At 44.9% G+C, this 21,811-nt stretch overlaps 1 long non-coding RNA gene across 1 annotated transcript; it reads left to right on the forward strand.

Moving 5' to 3' along the window:
- Positions 1–1,841: 1,841 nt before the first annotated feature.
- LOC117519719 lies at positions 1,842–19,794 on the forward strand. Its single transcript, XR_004563394.1, has 3 exons — positions 1,842–1,982; positions 13,435–13,439; positions 19,784–19,794. It is a non-coding gene; the product is annotated as an uncharacterized LOC117519719 (long non-coding RNA).
- Positions 19,795–21,811: the final 2,017 nt, after the last annotated feature.

The raw sequence follows: 21,811 nt of genomic DNA on the forward strand, positions 1-21,811 counted from the left end.
ATTACGAAGACATCACACGTACGTAGTCATAGCTGTATTTGTACAAGGAAAAGACTCTTCATGATGCCATGCAAAAAGACTTTTGCATCAAATGTGTATCCAAGATCCACCACTTCAAAAGCCCACACTAGCACACACACCCTATCATTTTGTATTATGAATAGCCATAAACCTTGTGCATCATCTGCCCAGTCAGTGAACTCTGCATTATGGGCGTACATTAAGAAGCAGCAGTATTTCAGTACTGCTCCTGTGGGCACACCGCATGTGTTACAGTACAGTGCAAAACAACAACAAAAGAGCTGTGTGGACTTAGACAGACATCCTCTCCCCAAAGAGCAAACCTGAAAATATGGAAAATAATATTTTAGCCAAATGCTATTAAACACAGGTAGCTCAGTGGGGTAAGGAGTTGCACAATCATTATGCAGAGATTGATTTAATTTCCAGTCACACTACCTGTGTGTGTGTCCTTGCAGAAGACACTCAACTCAAGCTTTATTGTCATATGCACAGTAAAGAAACATGTTTCCCTGCACAATGAAATTCTTACTTTGCCACCCTACACTGAATGCCAAAAAGAAAGAAAAGCAATATCAATAAAATAATAAAATAAATCTAAGTATTAATCTCAGGATAAAATATGTACATAACAGATAAATAAGCAATGTACATAAATATGCGGTGCACTACATTCGCTAATAATAAACCTGTGCAAAGTATTCTGTGCAGTGGAATAAAATGATTATAATCAGGAAGTCTCACTATATCAATAGTGCTAATTCTTTAAAGTGTGTGTGTGTGTGTGTGTGTGTGTGTGGGGGGGGGGTTCTTAGAACAACTGTTTAACAGTCTGATAGCCATGGGGGGGGGGGGGGGGGGGGGGGTGTAAAAAAGAGTTGCTGAATGTGGTGGTCCTGCATCTCACATTCCTGTATCTCCGGCCTGAATGGAGAAGTGAGAACAGTACATGCTGGGGGGGTGTAGAGTTTCTGATAATGGAATCAGCTCCGCTGTGGACTCTGCAGTGGTAAATGCTCTGCAGAGAGGGTTGTGGTGTCCTAATGATCTTAGATGCAGTTTTTACCACTCTCTGCAGGTGTTTGCGGTCCTTCCAGCCCAATCTCACGTTTTTTTTTTTTTCATGCTCCCGTGACAGAATGAGTCAAATTTTCATGATGGAGATTTTTTTAAACTCACTATTCCTAACCCTACTCCTACCCCCAACCCTAACCTTAACCACCCCGACCCCCCCGCTTCACTTTTAATTTCGTGCAGCCATCACTGAATAAATCAGAATGAATTTGTGCTGCCGTGACGAAATGAGGAGCTTTTCGTCACGAACTAATAGATTAATGTCTATTTCGTGCTGCTGAATCACGACTTGCCGTGAGACCAGGTTGGTCCTTCACAGTTGAGCTGCCGTACCACACAGTGATGCAGGTGGTGAGGATGGACTCAATAATGCAGCTGTAGAAATTGCCGAGGATCTTGGGTGACATGCCGAATTTCCTCAGCCTCCTCAGAAAGTACAACCGCTGCTGAGCCCTCCTCACCACCTGTGTGGTATCAGTGTCCAAGTGAGGTCATCACTGATGTGGACCCCCAAATACTTAAAGCTTCTGACCCTCTCCACTTCAAGATCTCGGATAAACAGTGGCTGATGAGGTCCCCTCTTCTTCTTCATATCCACTATCATCTCCTTGGTCTTGTCTGTGTTGAGAGTGAGGTTGTTGTCCCCACACCATGTCACCAGACTGTCCTCCTCACTCCTGTAGGCCACTTCGTCACCGCCAGTGATACATTCTATCACCGCGGTGTCAGCAAACGTCAGGATGGTGTTGTCAGGGTGGGAGGCGACACAGGCATAGGTGAACAAGGTGTAGAGAATAGGGCTAAGGACACAGCCCTGTGGGGTTCCAATGTTAGTGGTGATGCTGGCTGAAGTCCTGTTCCCAATCCTGACAGACTGAGGCCTGCCGGTCAGGAAATCTAGGAGCCAGTCACAAAGGGTGGGATGAAGTCCAAATCATATGTAGATTGGTTTTGTTTCTGACTTTTTAAATTTTAGTATATGTCGTGTTCTCGCGGTATCACATAATTGATAGTATATCAGATTCGCTAATACTTGAAGGTGCTTTTTAATTTGGTTTAACTTTTCCTGAAGTCATAAATTTGAGTGGGCCACAGCTGTTTTCTGGTGAGGATCTGTGCCAGGTTTATTTTTCATTTTGATAGCTTCACTGATACAGAAAAGTCAATATTTAAAGTTATATATACATTTGCATTGTTTATTTTGTTTATGATAATGTTTTATTTTGGTGTTATATATTGTCTTGTTGTGGTATTACAAAATGGATTGGTGTAAATCATACCTGGCATAATGTGATAAAAATTAAAGTTTAAATAGTGGGTATCAACCTCAAGGCTCACACTATTCAATTCTTTCATTAGTTTCTCATCTGCTGTTATTACTATATTTTATTCAGTGACTAGTTTTCTAAATGTGTTCACTGGTGTGTGTGTGTGATTTTTTTTTTTTTGGGGGGGGGGGGGGGGGGACTAAATAAATTTGGTGCCAAACATTGTGTCCCAAACATTTGCCCCACCACGATCATACTATATGCCTCTGCATCAACATGGTATATAGTCAGTTGTTAATCAGTTGTGGATGTTTCTCTGTATAATTTTTAAGAATTATCATCAACTCACATTGTGGGGGTCTTATCTTTACTTAGCAGAGTGAGATGAGACCTGTAAGAAAACCCCCAAATATTATAAATGTGCATAAATACAGGTGTCGTCTTAATATCCATAAGCATGTGGAATGAATAGAAACCATTCATCTTCCTCAGTGTGTAAAACCATAAACTGTTAGTGGAAATTTATTCATTCATTCATTTTCTGTCACTTCTCCGGGTCCAGATTGCGGTGGTAGTAGACTATGTAGCTCACCACACTTCCCTATCCTCAGCCAAGTCCTTTAACTATTCCTGTTGGATCTTGAGGTGTTCCAAAGCTCGTTGTTAAATATAATCCATCTTCATAGTTGAATGTGTGTTGTGAAAAGTGTAGGAACACGGACCCACAACAGGGGGCGCAAATGAACGGACAATGGAATCAGCCAAATATAACAATTTAATGTTGTGAATGTGCACAACAGAGCAACAGACAACACAATTGAGATCAACAGTCAAATTAGTTACGGTGATGTGTGAGCAGGCTCGAGGATAGAAGACGCCCGTCCAGAAAAGAGCCGGATCCCACACGCCTTCCACTCCACCGGACCTGAAGCAATCCTGGAGCCACCAAGCGCTGGGTCCCCAGGTGGCCACTGCCTCCGGCTGTCAGATCGGGTACTGCTGGCAGGAAGAACAGACAGGTGATGGTGGGTGCGTGAACACCCAGCAAACAGTTCAATATAAAGGTGGAAAGCACCTCCACCTCTCAATCACAATTCTCTCGGAGCTTGTGCAGATCCTGAAGTCACACTAAACCGAGTCTGCAAACTCAGAATTAATGTCAGTCAAGCACAGAAGTAAAGACGTTACCACTGTATGGCACCAAAAAGGCTGAGACGTTTACTTGTTCGGTAGACGATTTCTCGGCAGTGAGGTGAAGATGCTGCCCGGCTCTTATGGAAGTGTGGATCATGATGATGAGTGACAGCTGGCGTTGTTGATGAGTGACAGCTGCAACTCCCGGTTGCTCCGGCGCCCTCTCGTGCCTGAAGCCCGCACTTCAGGCAGGGCGCCCTCTGGTGGTGGGCCAGCAGTACCTCCTTTTCAGCGGCCCACACAACAGGACCCCCCCCCTCAACGGGTGCCTCCTGGCGCCCGACCAGGCTTGTCCGGGTGACGGTTGTAGAAGTCGGCCAGGATGAAGCTCCTCTTCACCCAGGAGCGCTCTTTGGGTCCATAACCCTCCCAGTCCACTAGATACTGGAACCCCCGGCCCTTACGACGGACGTCCAGCAGCTGGCAAACTGTCCACGCAGGCTCCCCGTTGATCCGGGCAGGAGGCGGCGCCGGTCCAGGGGCACAGAGGGATGAGGTGTGGTGAGGCTTGATCCGGGAGACATGAAAGACAGGATGTATCCGCAGTGAAGCTGGCAGCCTCAGCTTCACCGCGGCAGGACTGAGGACCTTGATGATGGGGAAGGGGCCGATGTACCGATCCTTCAGTTTTTGTGAGTCCACCTGTATCGGAATGTCTTTCGTCGATAGCCAAACCTCCTGCCCGGGCTGGTATGCAGGGACCGGGGATCGCCGGCGGTCTGCATGGGCCTTGGCCCTCGTCTGGGCTTTGAGCAGGGCAGAGCGGGCAGAGCGCCACACCCAACGGCACCGCCTCAGATGGGCCTGGACCGAGGGCACCCCGACTTCTCCCTCCACAAGTGGAAACAATGGGGGCTGGTACCCCAAACACACCTCAAACGGGGAGAGGCCGGTGGCAGACGAAACTTGACTGTTGTGTGCGTACTCAATCCAGGCCAGATGGTTGCTCCAGGCTGTTGGGTGTGCCGAGGTCACACAGCGAAGGGCCTGTTCCAATTCTTGGTTGGCCCGCTCTACCTGTCCGTTGGTCTAGGGATGGTACCCGGATGAGAGGCTCACGGTGGCCCCCAGTTCTCTACAGAAACTCCTCCAGACTTGCGAGGAGAACTGGGGACCATGGTCAGAGATGACATCGGATGGAATCCCATGCAGACGTATGACGTGGTGGACCAGGAGGTCTGCAGTCTCCTGGGCCGTTGGGAGCTTCGGGAGGGCCACGATGTGGGCCGCCTTGGAGAACCGGTCCACTATCGTGAGGAAGGTGGTCATGCCCTGGAACGGCGGGAGGCCCGTGACAAAGTCCAGGCTGATGTGGGACCAGGGGCGGTGGGGCACAGGTAACGGCTGGAGGAGACCCTGTGCCCGTTGGAGGTCTGCCTTTCCCCTGGCGCAGGTGGTGCAGGCCTGGACATACTCCCGGACGTCGGCTTCCATAGACGCCCACCAGAAGTGCTGCCTGACCACTGCCACGGTTCTTCGCACCCCTGGGTGACAGGAGAGCTTGGACCCGTGACAGAAGTCCAGGACAGCAGCTCTGGCTTCCGGTGGGACGTAGAGTCTGTTCCTTGGGCCGGTCCCCGGGTCCAGGTTCCGTGCCAGGGCCTCCCGGATGGTCTTCTCCACGTCCCAGGTGAGGGCTGCCATGATAGTGGACTCGGGGATGATAGGTTCCGGTGGATCTGACAGCTCGACCTTGACCTCCTCTTCATGGACCCGGGACAGGGCGTCAGATCACTGGTTCTTGGTCCTGGGGCGGTAGGTAATCCGGAAGTCAAAACGCCCGAAGAACAGTGACCAGCGGGCTTGCCTGGGGTTCAGACGCTTCGCGGTCCGGATGTACTCCAGGTTCCGATGGTCTGTGAAAACCGTAAATGGTACCACAGCTCCCTCCAACAGGTGTCTCCACTCCTCAAGAGCCTCTTTCACTGCAAGAAGTTCCCGATTGCCGCCGTCATAGTTCCGCTCCACCGGGGTCAACCTACGGGAAAAATAGGCACATGGATGGAGAACCTTGTCGGACTCTCCGCTCTGGGACAGCATGGCTCCTATCCCTGAGTCAGAGGCATCCACTTCAACAACAAACTGGCAATTGGGATCGGGCTGCACCAGAACGGGTGCAGACAAGAGCCGACGTTTCAACTCCCTAAATGCGGCTTCGCACCGATCCGACCAGGTGAAGGGGACTTTAGTGGAGGTCAGGGCCGTCAGGGGGCTAACTACCTGGCTATAGCCATTAATAAACCTCTGGTAGAAATTTGCGAAGCCGAGGAACTGTTGCAGCTTCCTACGGCTTGTCGGTTGGGGCCAATCCCTCACCGCCGCAACCTTGGCCAGATCGGGTGCGACGGAGTTGGAGGAGATGATGAACCCCAGGAAGGACAAAGAAGTGCGGTGGAACTCGCACTTCTCGCCCTTCACAAACAGCCGGTTCTCCAACAACCGCTGCAGGACCTGACGTACATGCTGGACATAGGTCTCAGGATCCGGGGAGAAGATGAGGATGTCGTCCAGGTATAGGAAGATGAACTGGTGCATGAAGTCCCGCAAGACGTCATTAACCAATGCCTGGAATGTCGCGGGTGCATTGGTGAGGCCGAATGGCATGACCAGGTACTCAAAGTGACCTAACGGGGTGTTAAATGCTGTCTTCCACTCGTCTCCCTTCCGGATCCGAACCAGGTGGTATGCATTTCTAAGATCCAATTTGGTGAAAATTTGGGTTCCATGCAGGGGCATGAACACAGAATCTAACAGAGGCAGCGGGTATCGATTACGAACCGTGACTTCGTTCAGCCCTCTGTAGTCTATGCATGGACGGAGTCCGCCGTCCTTTTTGCCCACAGAAAAGAAACCTGCACCCATCGGGGAGGTGGAGTTCTGGATCAACCCGGCAGCTAACGAGTCCCGGATGTAGGTCTTCATTGATTCGCGCTCAGGACGAGAGAGGTTGTACAGCCTGCTGGACGGGTACTCAGCGCCTGGGATCAAATCATTGGCACAATCGTACGGACAGTGCGGGGGAAGAGCGAGCGCCAGATCTTTGCTGAAGACGTCAGCAAGATCATGGTACTCCTCAGGCACCGCTGACAGATTGGGGGGGACTTTAACCTCCTCATTAGCTGTCACACCGGGTGGAACCGAGGATCCTAAACATTCCCGGTGGCAGGTGTCGCTCCACTGCGTCACTACCCCAGACGGCCAATCAATCCGGGGATTGTGCTTTAATATCCATGGAAACCCCAAAATCACTCGGGAGGTAGAAGGTGTTATATAAAACACAATCTCCTCCCTGTGATTTCCAGACACCACCAATGTCACTGGTTGTGTCTGGTGTGTGATTAATGGGAGAAGGGTGCCATCTAGTGCCCGTACCTTCAATGGGGAAGGTAGTGCCACTAGAGGGAGCCCTATCTCCCTGGCCCATCTGCTGTCCAGCAGATTCCCTTCAGACCCCGTGTCCACCAGTGCTGGGGCGTGAAGGATCGTCACTGGGATGCGTGCTGATCTATGGGCTTTCCCCGCGTGGATGTTATGGCCCACCCTTAACCCAGTCTCTAAGGGTGGGTGTTGAAGTTTAACCGTTTGGGGCAGTTTCTTTGTATGTGCTCATCAGAGCCACAGCAAAAATACTCCCCGCGAGCCAGCCTCCATTGTCTGTCATGTGATTTTACTTTGGCCCTGCTCGTGTCCATAGCTTCATCAGCAGGGGGAGCTGTGGCTCCACAGAGCTCTCTGACTGTGGAGCGTGGGGACGGCGGCACCCTTTCGGACCCGGAAGGAAGAGGGACGGCTCGTGCCCGGCCACGCCCTTCGCCCCACTCCCGACAGTGTTCTTCTAACTGGTTGTCCAACCGTATAACCAGGTCGACAACCCCGTCAAAATCCCGTGGCTCATCCTTAGCCAGCAGGTGCTCCTTCAGGACCGGAGACAGTCCATTTACGAAGGCGGCGCGGAGTGCAACGTTATTCCAGCTGGACCTCGCAGCCGCGATGCGGAAGTCGACTGCGTACTTGGCTGCACTCCGACATCCCTGTCTCATAGACAGCAGCACAGTCGAAGCGGTCTTGCCTCTATTGGGATGATCAAACACTTGTTTAAACTCCCTCACAAACCCAGTATATGTCGTTAGGAGCCGTGAATTTTGCTCCCAGAGTGCCGTAACCCAGGCTCGTGCCTCTCCTCAAAGGAAATTGATGACATAAGCCACCCGGCTAGCATCTGACGCGTACATGACGGGACGTTGTGCAAAGACGAGCGAACACTGCATTACGAAGTCCGCGCACGTCTCGACACAACCTCCATACAGTTCCGGTGGGCTTATGTATGCTTCAGGGGATGGGGGGGGGGGGGGGGGGGGTGTTAGTTGAATCACCACTGGAATGTTTGTATTTTGTGCTTGGTCGGCTGGAGGAGGTGCTGCAGCAGCGCCCGGAGTGCGCGCTTCCACCTGGGCGGTGACAGCCTCCATCCTCCGATTGAGTATGACGTTCTGCTCGGTTACTAAATCTAACCGAGCAGTGAAGGCGGTTAAGATTTGCTGCAGCTCTCCTAACATGCCTCCTGCCGACGCCTGTGCACCCTGTGTTTCCATTGGCAGTTCAAGCATGGTTGACGCCCCTCGGGATCCATGACGCTGGCCGAGAAATCCTGTTGTGAAAAGTGTAGGAACACGGACCCACAACAGGGGGCGCAAATGAACGGACAATGGAATCAGCCAAATATAACAATTTAATGTTGTGAATGTGCACAACAGAGCAACAGACAACACAACTGAGATCAACAGTCAAATTAGTTACGCTGATGTGTGAGCAGGCTCGAGGATAGAAGACGCCCGTCCAGAAAAGAGCCGGATCCCACACCCCTTCCACTCCACCGGACCTGAAGAAATCCTGGAGCCACCATGCGCTGGGTCCCCAGGTGGCCACTGCCTCCGGCTGTCAGATCGGGTACTGCTGGCAGGAAGAACAGACAGGTGATGGTGGGTGCGTGAACACCCAGCAAACAGTTCAATATAAAGGTGGAAAGCATCTCCACCTCTCAATCACAATTCTCTCGGAGCTCGTGCAGATCCTGAAGTCACACTAAACCGAGTCTGCAAACTCAGAATTAATGTCAGTCAAGCACAGAAGTAAAGACGTTACCAATGTATGGCACCAAAAAGGCTGAGATGTTTACTTGTTTGGTAGACGATTTCTCGGCAGTGAGGTGAAGATGCTGCCTGGCTCTTATGGAGGTGTGGATGATGATGATGAGTGACAGCTGGCGTTGTTGATGAGTGACAGCTGCCACTCCCGGTTGCTCCGGTGCCCTCTCGTGCCTGAAGCCCGGACTTCAGGCAGGGCGCCCTCTGGTGGTGGGCCAGCAGTACCTCCTCTTCAGCGGCCCACACAACAATGTGTCTGGAAGCCCTCTCTAGAGAGATGACCATGGGGGCATCCATGCCAGATACCCAAACCACCTCAGCTGGCTCCTTTCGATGTGAAGAAGCAGCAGCTGTCATTTGAGTCACTCTTGGATATTCATGCTTCTCACCCTGTCCCAGAGTGTAAGCCCAGGTACTTGGTGGAGGAATCTCATTTCCACTGCTTGTAATAAAATAAAAATTTATTTTTCAAATGATTAACAGTTATATGAGTTTATATTTTCACAAATTATTTTCAAATTTATCAAAAGAGCATATCAAAGTCATTAAATATTAAATTTAAAATTTAATTTGATAATGTGAACCATCTGGCAGGTGCCAGTGAACAACATTGTCATGTGGGGCTTTATGTCTGTTCATTATGTTCATGATGTGGTCTGCTTGGTGTTTGCTTAACTGCACTCTCTTGTCTGGTGTTGGGATTTGGGTGCATCTTGTCTCTTTGTTAGCCACGCCCTTTTCCTTGTTGTTCTTCCACACCTGTATCTCATCTGCTGGAATCACTCTTGTTCTTTAAACCCTCTGTTTTCACCTATGCTTTTCCAGTTCGTTGTTCCTTAGTGTCTTTGTTCCAGCTCTTTGCCACAGTTCTTGATCTCATTTTTTGCCTTGCTGTTTTCTGAACCCTTTGCCTGTTTTTGACCTCAACCATGGTTTCACGTTTTGGGTAATGTTGCTAACTTTGGCTTGTTTACGTGTGTACTGACCTTTTTCTGGCTCTTCAATAAAACCCATTTTTTACATTATGCTCTTGTATGAGTCTCACATTTGTGTCCTGTCTCCAGCCCGGTCCTCTGACATGTCTTTATTCTGATACAGACAGTGTTCTGAAACAGGTCTGAAAAAGTGTTTGTCAGCCATCAATAATTTGTAGTACTGACGTGAATTTTTGGTGTCGTCCTCAGCTCCACATTCCATCATTCTGGTTTTGTGTTGATATTCTTTTATATATTTTATCACATATTTCACCACATAGTGCACATCATGTTTTGCCCAGTGAGCACTATTTTATATTGTTAGCTGATTTCAATGTGAAGATGGGTACGGGCACTGGAAGTGACCCAATGAGCACAAACTGTGTACAATGTTCAACATGTGGCACACAAACTAAATGCCATTTCAAGCACAGCTGTTCCTGTTGTTTGCCTTTCAGCTGCTCCCCGTTTTCAAGGGGGACACCACAGCAGATCCACCCCAGATCCACAGTGGGATGTGGCACAGGTTTTATGCCAGATGCCCTTCCTGATGCAACGTCAGTTTCACCTAGAGAAAGACAGCCTCTGGTTTTCCAAAGACATCTTCCATTTAAGTACTACTAAGGACACACTCTGCTTACCTTCTTAGATCTTATGCTGTGTTTACACATAACGATGGCACGTCAGGAATGCCACAAAGTACACATTCTTGGTCACTGATCATGAATGTGATGATTTGAGGCAGAGGCGTCAAGTGTCCTAAGGAACTGCTGCAACCTGCTACCATGCATTGCGATTAATGGCACGTGTTGCTGGAGAATTATCAGGAACCATTACGCATGGTCAAGAATAATGTTCCGCATTGTTGCACGCTATTGCACGCTGTTGCACGTAACAACGCATCGTTAAGTTCTATCACGTTGTGAATGAGGCGAATGTCTCCACACACACCCCCATATTCATCCAACCGTTAGTTGTTAAACAATTTAGATCACTCCAGTTTGCTTCTCAAAAGCCACAGCAGAAGAACTTTGTGACTGCATGCTTAGTTGGGCTCTGTGCCATTGAATGGTGCAGAAAGGAGGAGGAGGAGACTGAGAGGGCCAGATGTGTGGCTCCACGCGGCTCTTGTCTCGCTCATTTTCCCATGCATCAGGCACATTCAGCAGGTGGAGCACCGGCAGGAGCGCACTGAGGAGCACTGGAACGAAACCTTTAGCTGATTTGCCGTCACTGTTCTTCTTCAGCATACTGCATCAATGAAACTGAATGTGGTGCAGCAGGGTTTAATTGTGCACACGTCAGAGAATAATCCTGTCACGCTCTATTCAGGATCACCACAAATCAAGATGGATCAACACCCTCAGTGGTGACTTTCATGACATGAGGCAAAATGAGGGTGGTGCGTGACATTCATGGAAGATTTTTTGACAGCCAAAAACATGCTCCACGAAAATCACGAATATCACGCACCAACACGCACTATTAAGTAACCTCTTCAAATGCATTAAGTAACATTAAGAATGTCAGGAATGTGCCAAGAATGACGCAAATGACAATCATAACACGTCCTGCCTATGTGTAAACGCAGCATTACAGAACCAGGTGTACACAGAGCAGACTGGTTGCATCAACCACAGCTGTTCCTAATTTTCCATAATCCACTCAGCATCCACTAACCATCCAGTAGAGACACGGCAGACACATATAAGGGGTATTACACAGGCAACTCAAATTTGCTCTTTAGATTGATGTGATACATCAAAGTTAACCACCAACAAATCACTTTGTACTTGTTAAATGTTCTGTTATTTTGGTTTGTTATTATCTACACAAGCTGGCTGGGAAAGACAAACTCAATCATTTACGTTTTTGCTCAGCAAGCTCTACGCTGTTACTAGGGACAGGGGCAAGACTGAAGTCACATTTATGTTTGAAACATAAAAATTGGCTTCTAAAGGGATGATGAAGGATGGCTCCTTCATAAACTATCCGGTTTGTTGTTTTATGTATGTCCCAGGCCACAGGCCACATTGAGGTACCGTGAGATGCCCACCCACCTTCACTTTACAGTAGCCCCTCTGTCTTCCCATTGAGCCAGACCAACTCCCGGCTTTCCTCATTTCTGTGCCGAACCAACACAATTTTGTTCTACCATGACATCCAAAGCACTAACCTTGAAACCATTCTGAAAACAAGACATAATTAGTAAAACCTTACTGTGAACTTCACCGTTAACCTTGAGACCTGGATGCAGTAGTATAGTACATCTACTTCAGAATGTATTTCTTTACTAGTTTTGAAAACAGCCACAACATCAATCATACAACTCTCACAAATCCACATTTTTTTGAGGTCTCATGTAAGATGTGCCAGTTGGTATGAATGTCTCATTTGTCATTTCAGCTAATTAAAAATAAAACAAATAAACTGGTCAAAATGGAATTTATGCAATGCAATTTACCATTAAGGGGTTGTTTTTTTGTTTGTTTGTTTGTTTGTTTTTGGTAATTTATCCTGAACACAATAGATTGGAGGAACTTTCAAAAAGCTATCAGAAGTAACATTGTGATCTTAAAGGAAAACAGAAGAAAGGTTTATATCCCTGTCACACATAGCCAGAATGAGGCCGAATGGCATCAGAATGACAATTCGGCCCACATCTGAAAAGTGTCCAGTTGCAGTCCGAAAACATTCTGACAGCCATCTGCGAGAGTACAATTGGCTGGCGGCCCCGAGTGTGTTACACATGTTCAAAACCCTCTGGGCACAGCTGAGATGGGACACCTATCTGATGGCATTCCATGTGCAATTTGAGCACCATCTGACCTCAATTTACATAATCTGATGGTGGCAAAACACAATCTGAAATGATTTGAGCGCATACGAGGGAACTTCAAGATGGATCTGGCAAGGCAAAGCCTGCCGGTATGACCTGCACGTGCCACGTATAATAATGTCCACCTCCAATGCCCCCCCCACCTGGAGCACAAAGGAACTGTTTATATGTATGTGGCACACTTCATCATGTACAGCGAATGTGAACAGCAGCTATCAAACCAAAAGCACCATGCGCTACTGTGTGCACACCGCCACAAATCTGATCAGGCTGTTATATCCACAATAGACCTTACAGTACAGATATTTGTCCAGTCCTTCTCATGGGTGACGTAAATAATGTGAACTATTGCCTCCATCATATCTCTATATACATGGGCACTTGCGCTTCTCTGTGGTCTCATGCACAGTAACATGTCATTGCACGCATCAGGCTCAGAGATGAATGGATCTCACCGCTGTAATATAACTTTGAATCTCACCTCCAACAGTGGCCCAGGAGTGTTTCACAGTGCAGTGTTAACTGAAGCTTGCTGAAGCTGGTGTTTCCCACCTCTGATCATTTTACAAAACTAGAAAGTTGTCCAACCTCGTTTCGTTTTTCATTTATGTGTAGCTTCCGAGTGCCAGAATGTTTTGAGAACAGAAATTGTTATTTTTGCCTCTCAAGTTCAACTCTACCAGTTTAAATTGCATCCTACAAAATAAATAAATAAAAATTAAAATGCAAAAAAAAAAACAAAACAACAAAACAAACAAACAAACAAAAAAACATGCTTCAGCATGGTTGCCTTACAGCAATAAGGTCATGGGATCTCTTCCCACCTGTGGCCTTTCTGTATTTAGTTTGCATGTTCTCCCTGTGTTTGCGTAGGTTCCCTCTGGGTGCTCCGGCTTCCTCCCACATCCAAAGACATGTAGGTTAGGTGAATTGATAACTCTAAATTGAGGGTTGGTGTGTGTGCAAGTTTGAAAGTGTTTCTTTGTCTATATGTGGCCCTGTGACAGACTGGCTTCCTGTCCTGGGTGTACCAAGCTTCATGCCCTATGACTACTGGGATAGGCTCCAGCCCACTGGAACCTTTGACTGGAGTAAGCAGGTATAGAAAATGAATGAATAAAAAAATTGATACAGTGATAAAGTAATTGCTGCGATTCTGCAAAACAGAAAAGGGAGAGGGTTTCAAGTGAACTGGCTAGTTTGTACAGTAACAGGATGCTTGAGTTTGTGTCAAAATAAAAAAAGGAACCGAATGCACACCAGAAAGACAAGTGGGGGTGTCACGTCATGAGTGAAAATCCCACACAGATGTTTATAATATAATTAAAAACTAAAAACAAATTTCACTATAGCCAACAATGTAACATGACAATCATCTAATATTTGGATCCAAAGTATTATTGCTACATATCTGGACACACTGTGTTTCAAGCAAAGGATTATCAAGTCCTCTCACACATAGAGGCCCTAAAACTATGTATGTTTGTTTTTTTCAATAAATCAGGTGAAGCCCTCAGTTTAGGTGCCCGTCAGCTATAGGCTGTTCAGCCAGAAGGACATTCCAAACTTTGGCATCAACTGCTTGTTGCACATCTGGATGCAAGATTGTTTCTTTCATGCGATGTAGGATCAGGCCAGCTGCTTTTCATTACTGAACACCTGCAGGCCAGGCCTCTTTTTCTCCATTTGCATTGCAGTTCACATCATCCCAATTACACTTTTTTTCTCAGTGTGTCATTACATAATTGCAATCATTTTTCTTTTTCCTCATTCTGCATAATTCACCTTGTAATTACATGCTAAAGCAAGGAAGATACATTTTTCTCATTACACTCAGATCTGATGTTGGCAGCAAAGACAGAAAAAAATATGTCACTATTCTTTCATGCAAAACATCCTTTTTGAAAATACAGACAAGTCTGATATTCCAAAATGCATTTGATTTGAAACATTTAAAAGAGATTTATAAAGCCATTGAAAATAAGCTAAAAAATAAAGCAGATTGAGTTCGATATTCATGGACTGAAATACAGATGGAAATCTGAGATTTCTGACGTCCACCAATCCGGATCCTTATCACCTCCAAAATACAGTGCCATGCCCTAATATCTATCTGTGGTGCAAATTTGGTGAGAATCCATGAAGTAGTTTTATTTTTCTTGACGTAATCCTTCAAAGCCTATATAAAGTGAAATCTTGATCCAGAATCCGGATCCGGATCACCTCCAAAAAATAATGGAGTCTTCAATGGCCTAATATCGATCTGTGGTAAAAATTTGTGCAGTAGTTTTGATGTAATCCTGCTAACAGACAGACAGACAGACAAATAAATAAATGCTGATGATTTTACTATGCCCCTGGTGGACATAATTAGGTAGAAAAATGTAGCATTGCAAGTGAGTTCAATCTCAGTGCTGCACTTCACATTCAGAGGAGAATCATAGACTGTAGTGAAAATGGATTATTTGCTTCCATTTGCTCACACTGTGGAAATGTAAGGTTACAATGAAGTCATATAATTTTCAATTCAATTTCAATTTATTTTCATTTATATAGTGCCAAATCACAACAAAAGTTGCCTCAAGGCACTTCACACAAGTATACTGTTGCTGCGTTTGCTGTTTTTGTTTTGTTGTCAACTGAAACTGGATTTTGCACAGTATAACTATGTGTCTGAAAGGGGTGGGAGGATGGATTGGTTCCTACCTGTAAAGTCTACAAACCATCCATGTAAACAGAGATTGAGTGCCTCCATTCACAGCCACTCATGGCAAATGAAAAGAACAAAACCGGAATGTAAGAATTCATGCAATAAGGTATGTACATATTTGGGCAGTGACACAGTTTTTGAATTTTTGCCTCTGTACACCAATTGAGTTGTAATGGCACAGTCATGATGTGCTTGGGGTGTAGACTTGCAGGTTACATTCAAGTAATTCAACAAGACTATGATGCAATAAGATATAATACAAAACCTTTATTGCCTACATGGAAATTTGTCTTTCGTTTCACCATAAAAACATGTTATAAAAATGCCATATATCACAGCAAACAACCATAAAAAATGCACTGAAACAACAATTCTCCTATGAATAAAAATAAAACTCACAAACATCCATGAAACACCTATCACATGTCACACGGACCTACTGCAAAGACAGAAGAACACTGAGTCTAGAATCCTCACTTCATTTATAATTCTAACCACACTTGGTACAAAGGATGTGTTGTAGATATTTGTACTTGCCTTTGGTATAACATCTCCATGGGGATAAAAGTTCAAAATCTCTGTACAATGGATGTGACAATTCATTAATAATAAATAATAGACCTAGGAGCATCCACTGGTGCTGCATGTTGAAGCATTCACCTCACTATGGAACCTACCTGGATCCTGATTGCTAACCACCGATCCATCTTTGCCTCCTGAAAGGACCTGTGAAGCTGCTGCAGACTGTGATATGTAGGGTCCCCTTGAGCATTTCTAGTTGCAGAGGTCCTGAACACTGAAGCATCTGTGAGCTGGATCACACTCAAGGAAGCACACGACATAGCCATAGTGTCATAGCTGACTATCCCTCATATTGCAAGTACAACCCCAACTCAAACTAAAGTAGAAAGGTATGCAAAATTCAAATTTTAAAACGCTAGTAGGTAAGTCCCTTCGGCTGCTCCCTTGTTTGCACTCGGGGTCGCCACAGCAAATCCAAGGTGGATCTGCATGTTGAATTGGCACAGGTTTTACGCCGGATGCCCTTCCAGACACAACTCCACATTACATGGAGAAATGTGGCAGGGGTGGAATTTGAACCCTGAGCCTTCTGAACTGAAACCAAGTGTATTAGCCACTTGGCCACCACCCCTGCAAATTTTAAAACGCTAGTAATGAGGTTAAAATAAATGAATAATGATGCTGTTTCAAACACGTGATGCCAACAAGTGACTGCATTCATGATTTGGCACAAAAGCTGCATCCACAAAAGGCTGAGTCTGTTTGGATCAAAGTTGGGCAAAGGATTTCGAAGGGTTTTTTTTTTTAATAAATACGTGATGAAATTATTGAAATGTTGAAAATGTTCCGCAAAGAGACACTGGAGGGGATGCATATTTCTCCTTCAATACTGCATAATATCATTAAGTGATTCATGGAACTGGGAGGAATTTCAGTGCGTAAAGGACAAGGACACAAGATAAATACCTGTAATATTGGAGGCCTCAGCTGAAATTGCATCAAGAAGCATCATTCATCAATAGCTGCTAATGCCACATGGGCAATGGATCACTTTTGGAAACCATTATCAAGCACTACAATACGGAGTTACATTCACAAATGCTACTTAAATCTTACCATCCAAAACCCTTATGTTAAATTTGACCAAAGGCAGCATTGGCTTCTCTGGGCTTGGAGGCATCTGGGGTGGTCCATCACACAGTGAAAATGTATGTTTTGGTCAGATGAGTCAGTATTCTAGAGATTTTTGGAAGAAATGGATGTTGTCTGTTCTGGACCAAAGATAAACAGGTCCATCCAGAGTGTTATCAGTAAGAAGTCCAAAAACCAGGGCCTGTCATGGTATAGGATTGTATCATTTCCCTTGGCAAAGGTAATTTAGAATTCTGCATGAATGCAGAAAAGTACATTGTGGTTTTAGAACAGCATATGCTGCCTTCAAGATTGCATATTTTCCAGAGACATCCATGTATTTTTCACACCCCCGTCACACTACAGCACAAAAGAACACGAATGCCGTATGAATGCCCATTCGAATGACATTTGTGCAAGTCGTGCTGAATGCGAACTGCACTCGGAATGCCTTGTGCAGCATTCTCACAGCAGTCGGCAAATTTATGGAGAAAGAGCACATGCACTCTACTTTCATGTGTTGGCCATGCTAGAAAACATTTGAGTGGTCGAGTTGCAGTCTACTGCCATACGAATACGGTATGACATTCATACTGCAATTCATACGCCTTTCGAACCATTCAAACTGTGATCGAGGGGCTGTACAAATTATTCGAACAGGTCGAATCCTTACCTAATGTCCCGACTGTCCTCCCGTCACACTAGAGTATGAATGAGCATGAATGCTGTACAAATGGACATCCGAGCATCATTCGTGCAATTTGAACTGCAATCGAATGACATTTCAATTCCTCGGACAGTATTTGTGTGGCACTTTGGAAAATACGCCAAATTGGCCAGCATGAATGTAGAGAACAGGCATATCACTGTTGTGCTGCATTCACACTGGGGAATATTCGTACGGTGGTTGTACTGCACATCATCACCCTGGATGTGTGAGAATCATTCGAGTCAACTTCAAACCACATTCTGGCTATTCATACAGCATTCATACATGGCTGTACATCTGCCATTCACATTGCCTTAATTTTCTGTCCCGTACGAATGCAGCTCGACTTTTGTTTGTTTTGCTAATTCGTGTGATTCATGCAGCATTCATGCTCTACTGTGACAGGACCCTCAACAAGACAATGTAAAACCACATTCTGCAACACTACAAAAGCATGGCTGCCTCGGAAGACTTGTCCCCAATGGAGAATACGTATGTTGAGAATTTTGGAACAAAAATACAACAATAACCCTGTACTGTTGCACACCTTGAGATGTGTTTACAGGAAAAATGGGATAAAATAACGAAGGTGCTTTTGCTCCGCCGTCAGCAGCTTCGGCACGAATTTCACAGCCACTCTTTTCATGGCCAAATCTTCTGTCACAATGGAATTTGCTGAAAAAGTGCTGATGTCCACCTCTTCTGCAATTTTCAGATAGTGACACGACGGTCCCGCATCACCACAGCGTTCACTTTGGAATGACCTGGTCATTTCAGCATGTTGATGGCCGACCAGAGCGTGGCTCGCTCTCTACCGTTGCGCGGACGTCTTTAATCCGGTTGTACCGCTCCTTAATCTGTGTGATGCCCATAGGATCGTCACCGAAAGCCATCTGAATCTTCCAAATGGTTTCCACCTGGCTGTTGCCCAGTTTCTGGCAAAATTTGATGCTGCGCTGCTCTAGTCATTCCATCTTTTTCCTTGCAATGAAAATCTGCCGAGCGCACTACACATGTCCTCACACAAAGGATGCTTACCAGCAAATGACGCAATCGACAGGCGTGAAAAAATTCATGCATGCGCACGAAGGTTCAAGGTTGGCTGATGCAAGCACACGTGATTCAAATCCATCAGGTTTTTGCAAAAAATAAAAAGGTCCGATACTTTTCTAACAGACCTCTTATGTTAAAAAATTAAATGAAGTTGGACACAGAAAACATAAAATATGTTGGGTTCTACTGTTTCCAATGAAATAGAAATAAAAGTAAATATAAGAATCACTGTGTTGTTATTTCTTCTTCTTCTTTTTTTGGTGTGCATTTTTTATACCATCATTTGAGACATGGTCATTCCAGTAGTACTCAAGGATTCTCCAGACAGACCTTGCATTAAAAATACTCAGTTGTCATTTTAGATGACTGGTTACAGCCCTGGCAGAAATAAGTCTAAACCTGTACTTGCCAGCCTATGGTCTCACACAAGAGCAATCAGAGATTTCTGACGTCCGCCAATCTGGATCCGGATCACCTCCAAAAATTAATGGTGTCTTCCATGGCTTAACATGTATGATACATGTTAATAAAATTTTCACCACAGATACATGATGTATCTGTGTTGAAAATTTTGTCAAAATCTGTTAAGTAGTTTTGACGTAATCCTTCAAAGTGTATATAAAGTGAAACCGTGGTCCAGAATCCAGATTTGGATCCAGATTACCTCCAAAATTAATGGAGTCTTCATGGTCTAATATGTATCAGTGGTGAAACTTTGGTGAGAATCCGTCAAGTAGTGTTGACATATCCTTCAAACAATATATAAAGTGAAACTCGATCCAGAATCGGGGTTCAGATCACCTCCAAAATGTACTGGAGTCTGTCATGGCCTAATATGTATCTGTGCTGAAAATTAGTTCAAACTCTGTGCAGTTAGTTTTGATGTAATCCTGCTACACAGTAAACCTTTCAAAGTTATATAAAGGAAATTTTGATCCAAAATCCAGATCCAGATCAATCCAAAATTTCAGGTTCTTCCATGGCTAATATCTATCTGTTGTGAAACTTTTTGTCAAATCCATGCAGTAGTTTTGACATAATCCTGCTAACAGGCCGACTAGACAAATAAACGCAGGTGATTTTTATTGCGTCCTTGGCGGACGTAATAAATGAGTATCAGAAAGACTGGGAATGAGGACATCAGAGAGTCCTAGTACAGGTAGGATGTTTTGGAGATGTCATGAGAGAGGTGAGATTGAGATGGTTTGGGCATGTGCAGAGATGGGATGTGGGGTTATACTGGGAGAAGGATGCAGCTGCCAAGGAGGAGGGGAAGAGGAAGGTCAAAAATAGGTTTATGGACTCGTGGTGATGGAAGATGTACAGAGTGGAATACGGGGGCTGGGTGGGATGGAGATGAATGAGCAGGAACAATCACAAGGAGAAGAAATTCTGTGACTATATTATTCTGTGCCCAGGTTATCACATTTAGGCCTTGGATAAAAGGGTCTTTAATATGTGTTGTATGTTCAACTTTATAGTATATCAACACTGCCATTTTATAACTTAATCTTTTAGAAAACATGTCAAACTATAACACTGAATCTAAAACATGACACTGACTATAGCTCGTCATGAAAGAAGAATCAAGAATGGATGAGAGAAATATTTTGCCTTAAACGGATCATTGGTTTACCAGATTTACCTTTGTGTGAACTACCATTTGCCCAGTCTGGTGGCTAGATAGGTCTTCTTAAACTGTTTTTGTGGTGAAAATAATCCACACCCTATTATTTTAATAGCTTCAGTCTATATTGGACCTACTGTGGTGACCCAGAGCATTAAGCCCAAAAGAACATTATATGGATGACTGAGACAAATTAGACAAACATAAATCAACATGTAATTAACAACTGAATTTTATTCAGTTTAACTTACATTCTAGAGATTTCTTTTTGCTTCCTGTTTAAACCATATCTTTTTGAGGGGGAAATGGTATTAAAACTTACAATTTCAGTGTACAAGAACAGAGGACTTCTGACTTGTCTTGCAACAAGCAACTTAGTAGGAATAGAGATATTTTAACGAAATTGTTTAAATGTGTCCTCTCATCCATCTGTGTTCACACTCTGTGGTCTGTTACTCAAGTAAATCATGTAGATTTATTTTAAAAGTGTGCAGCAATTTCTCCCTTGACTACACTCTCTGTGTGTATGTGTATTACTATTCTCAAAACACATCAACTGTAGATGTTCATTTGCTGCTGGATAGAAAACCTTTAGTAACATAAGTTGTCACTGTGTGTGAAAAAGCAGATATATAATTGAGAAATAACAAGACAGTCTGAGAAACACTCAAAAAATAAAATTTGATGCTCTTACTGCCCACGTTATACCCACAAACACTTAGGACAACTTTAGTGAACGCTCCAACTGATGCAAGATTCTGAAGTGAATCTATTCTATGAACTACTGTGGCAGCCCAAAATAATGTTAGGGCAGAGATGAGAACTTTTTCTTGCTTACATTAGACAGACAACTAGCCTGAGTGCAGAGAAAGAGCTCTTATATCGTCGTTGGTGCTGTGTGCAACACTCACAGAGGCTGGTGGCTGAATCGAGTGTGCCTGTGAAAAGTGCCTGTGTTTCGACAAACTTAGGTAAAACTCCGTAAATACAAGATACACTCAGTTTTTAAACTAATATTATAAACAACAAATACTGTGTCAGTAACTGTTCTATTTTTACGCAAGGCCATCAAATATGGCCATTGGGATGCGAAGGCTTTGCATTCATCTGCCTGTCCGTCCATCTGTCCGTCCATCTAGTCCAATCTGTCGTGTTCAGTCCTATCTTCCATTCCTATTACTGCAAGAGTCTCTAAAACTCGCAGGGAACATTCTTCGGACACAGACCTGAACAAGTTCAGAGATGGCTAAACCTTAACTACCTGTTATGGCCATACTAGCAAAACAGAACAAAAAGCACAAACCAATCTTGTCAGACCATGCAGTGACAGAACTGTTGCAGCAAAGCAACCACATACAGTGTAGTCCAGTTGTCCACAATGATGAGGTGGTTGAAAAGACAACCAGTGACTGTATTGATGCTTGAGCCATCATTAAAATTCAACATTACCCACAGCTCACCCCACTTCTGATGCAACTCCAACCTCTTCACAAAAGCCCCAAATTTCACAAAGTATGCTTTGACTAAAACATTCTCTATATTGCT

This window comes from Thalassophryne amazonica, chromosome 1 (genome assembly GCF_902500255.1).
Source record: "Thalassophryne amazonica chromosome 1, fThaAma1.1, whole genome shotgun sequence".
Taxonomy (NCBI): Eukaryota; Metazoa; Chordata; class Actinopteri; order Batrachoidiformes; family Batrachoididae; genus Thalassophryne; species Thalassophryne amazonica.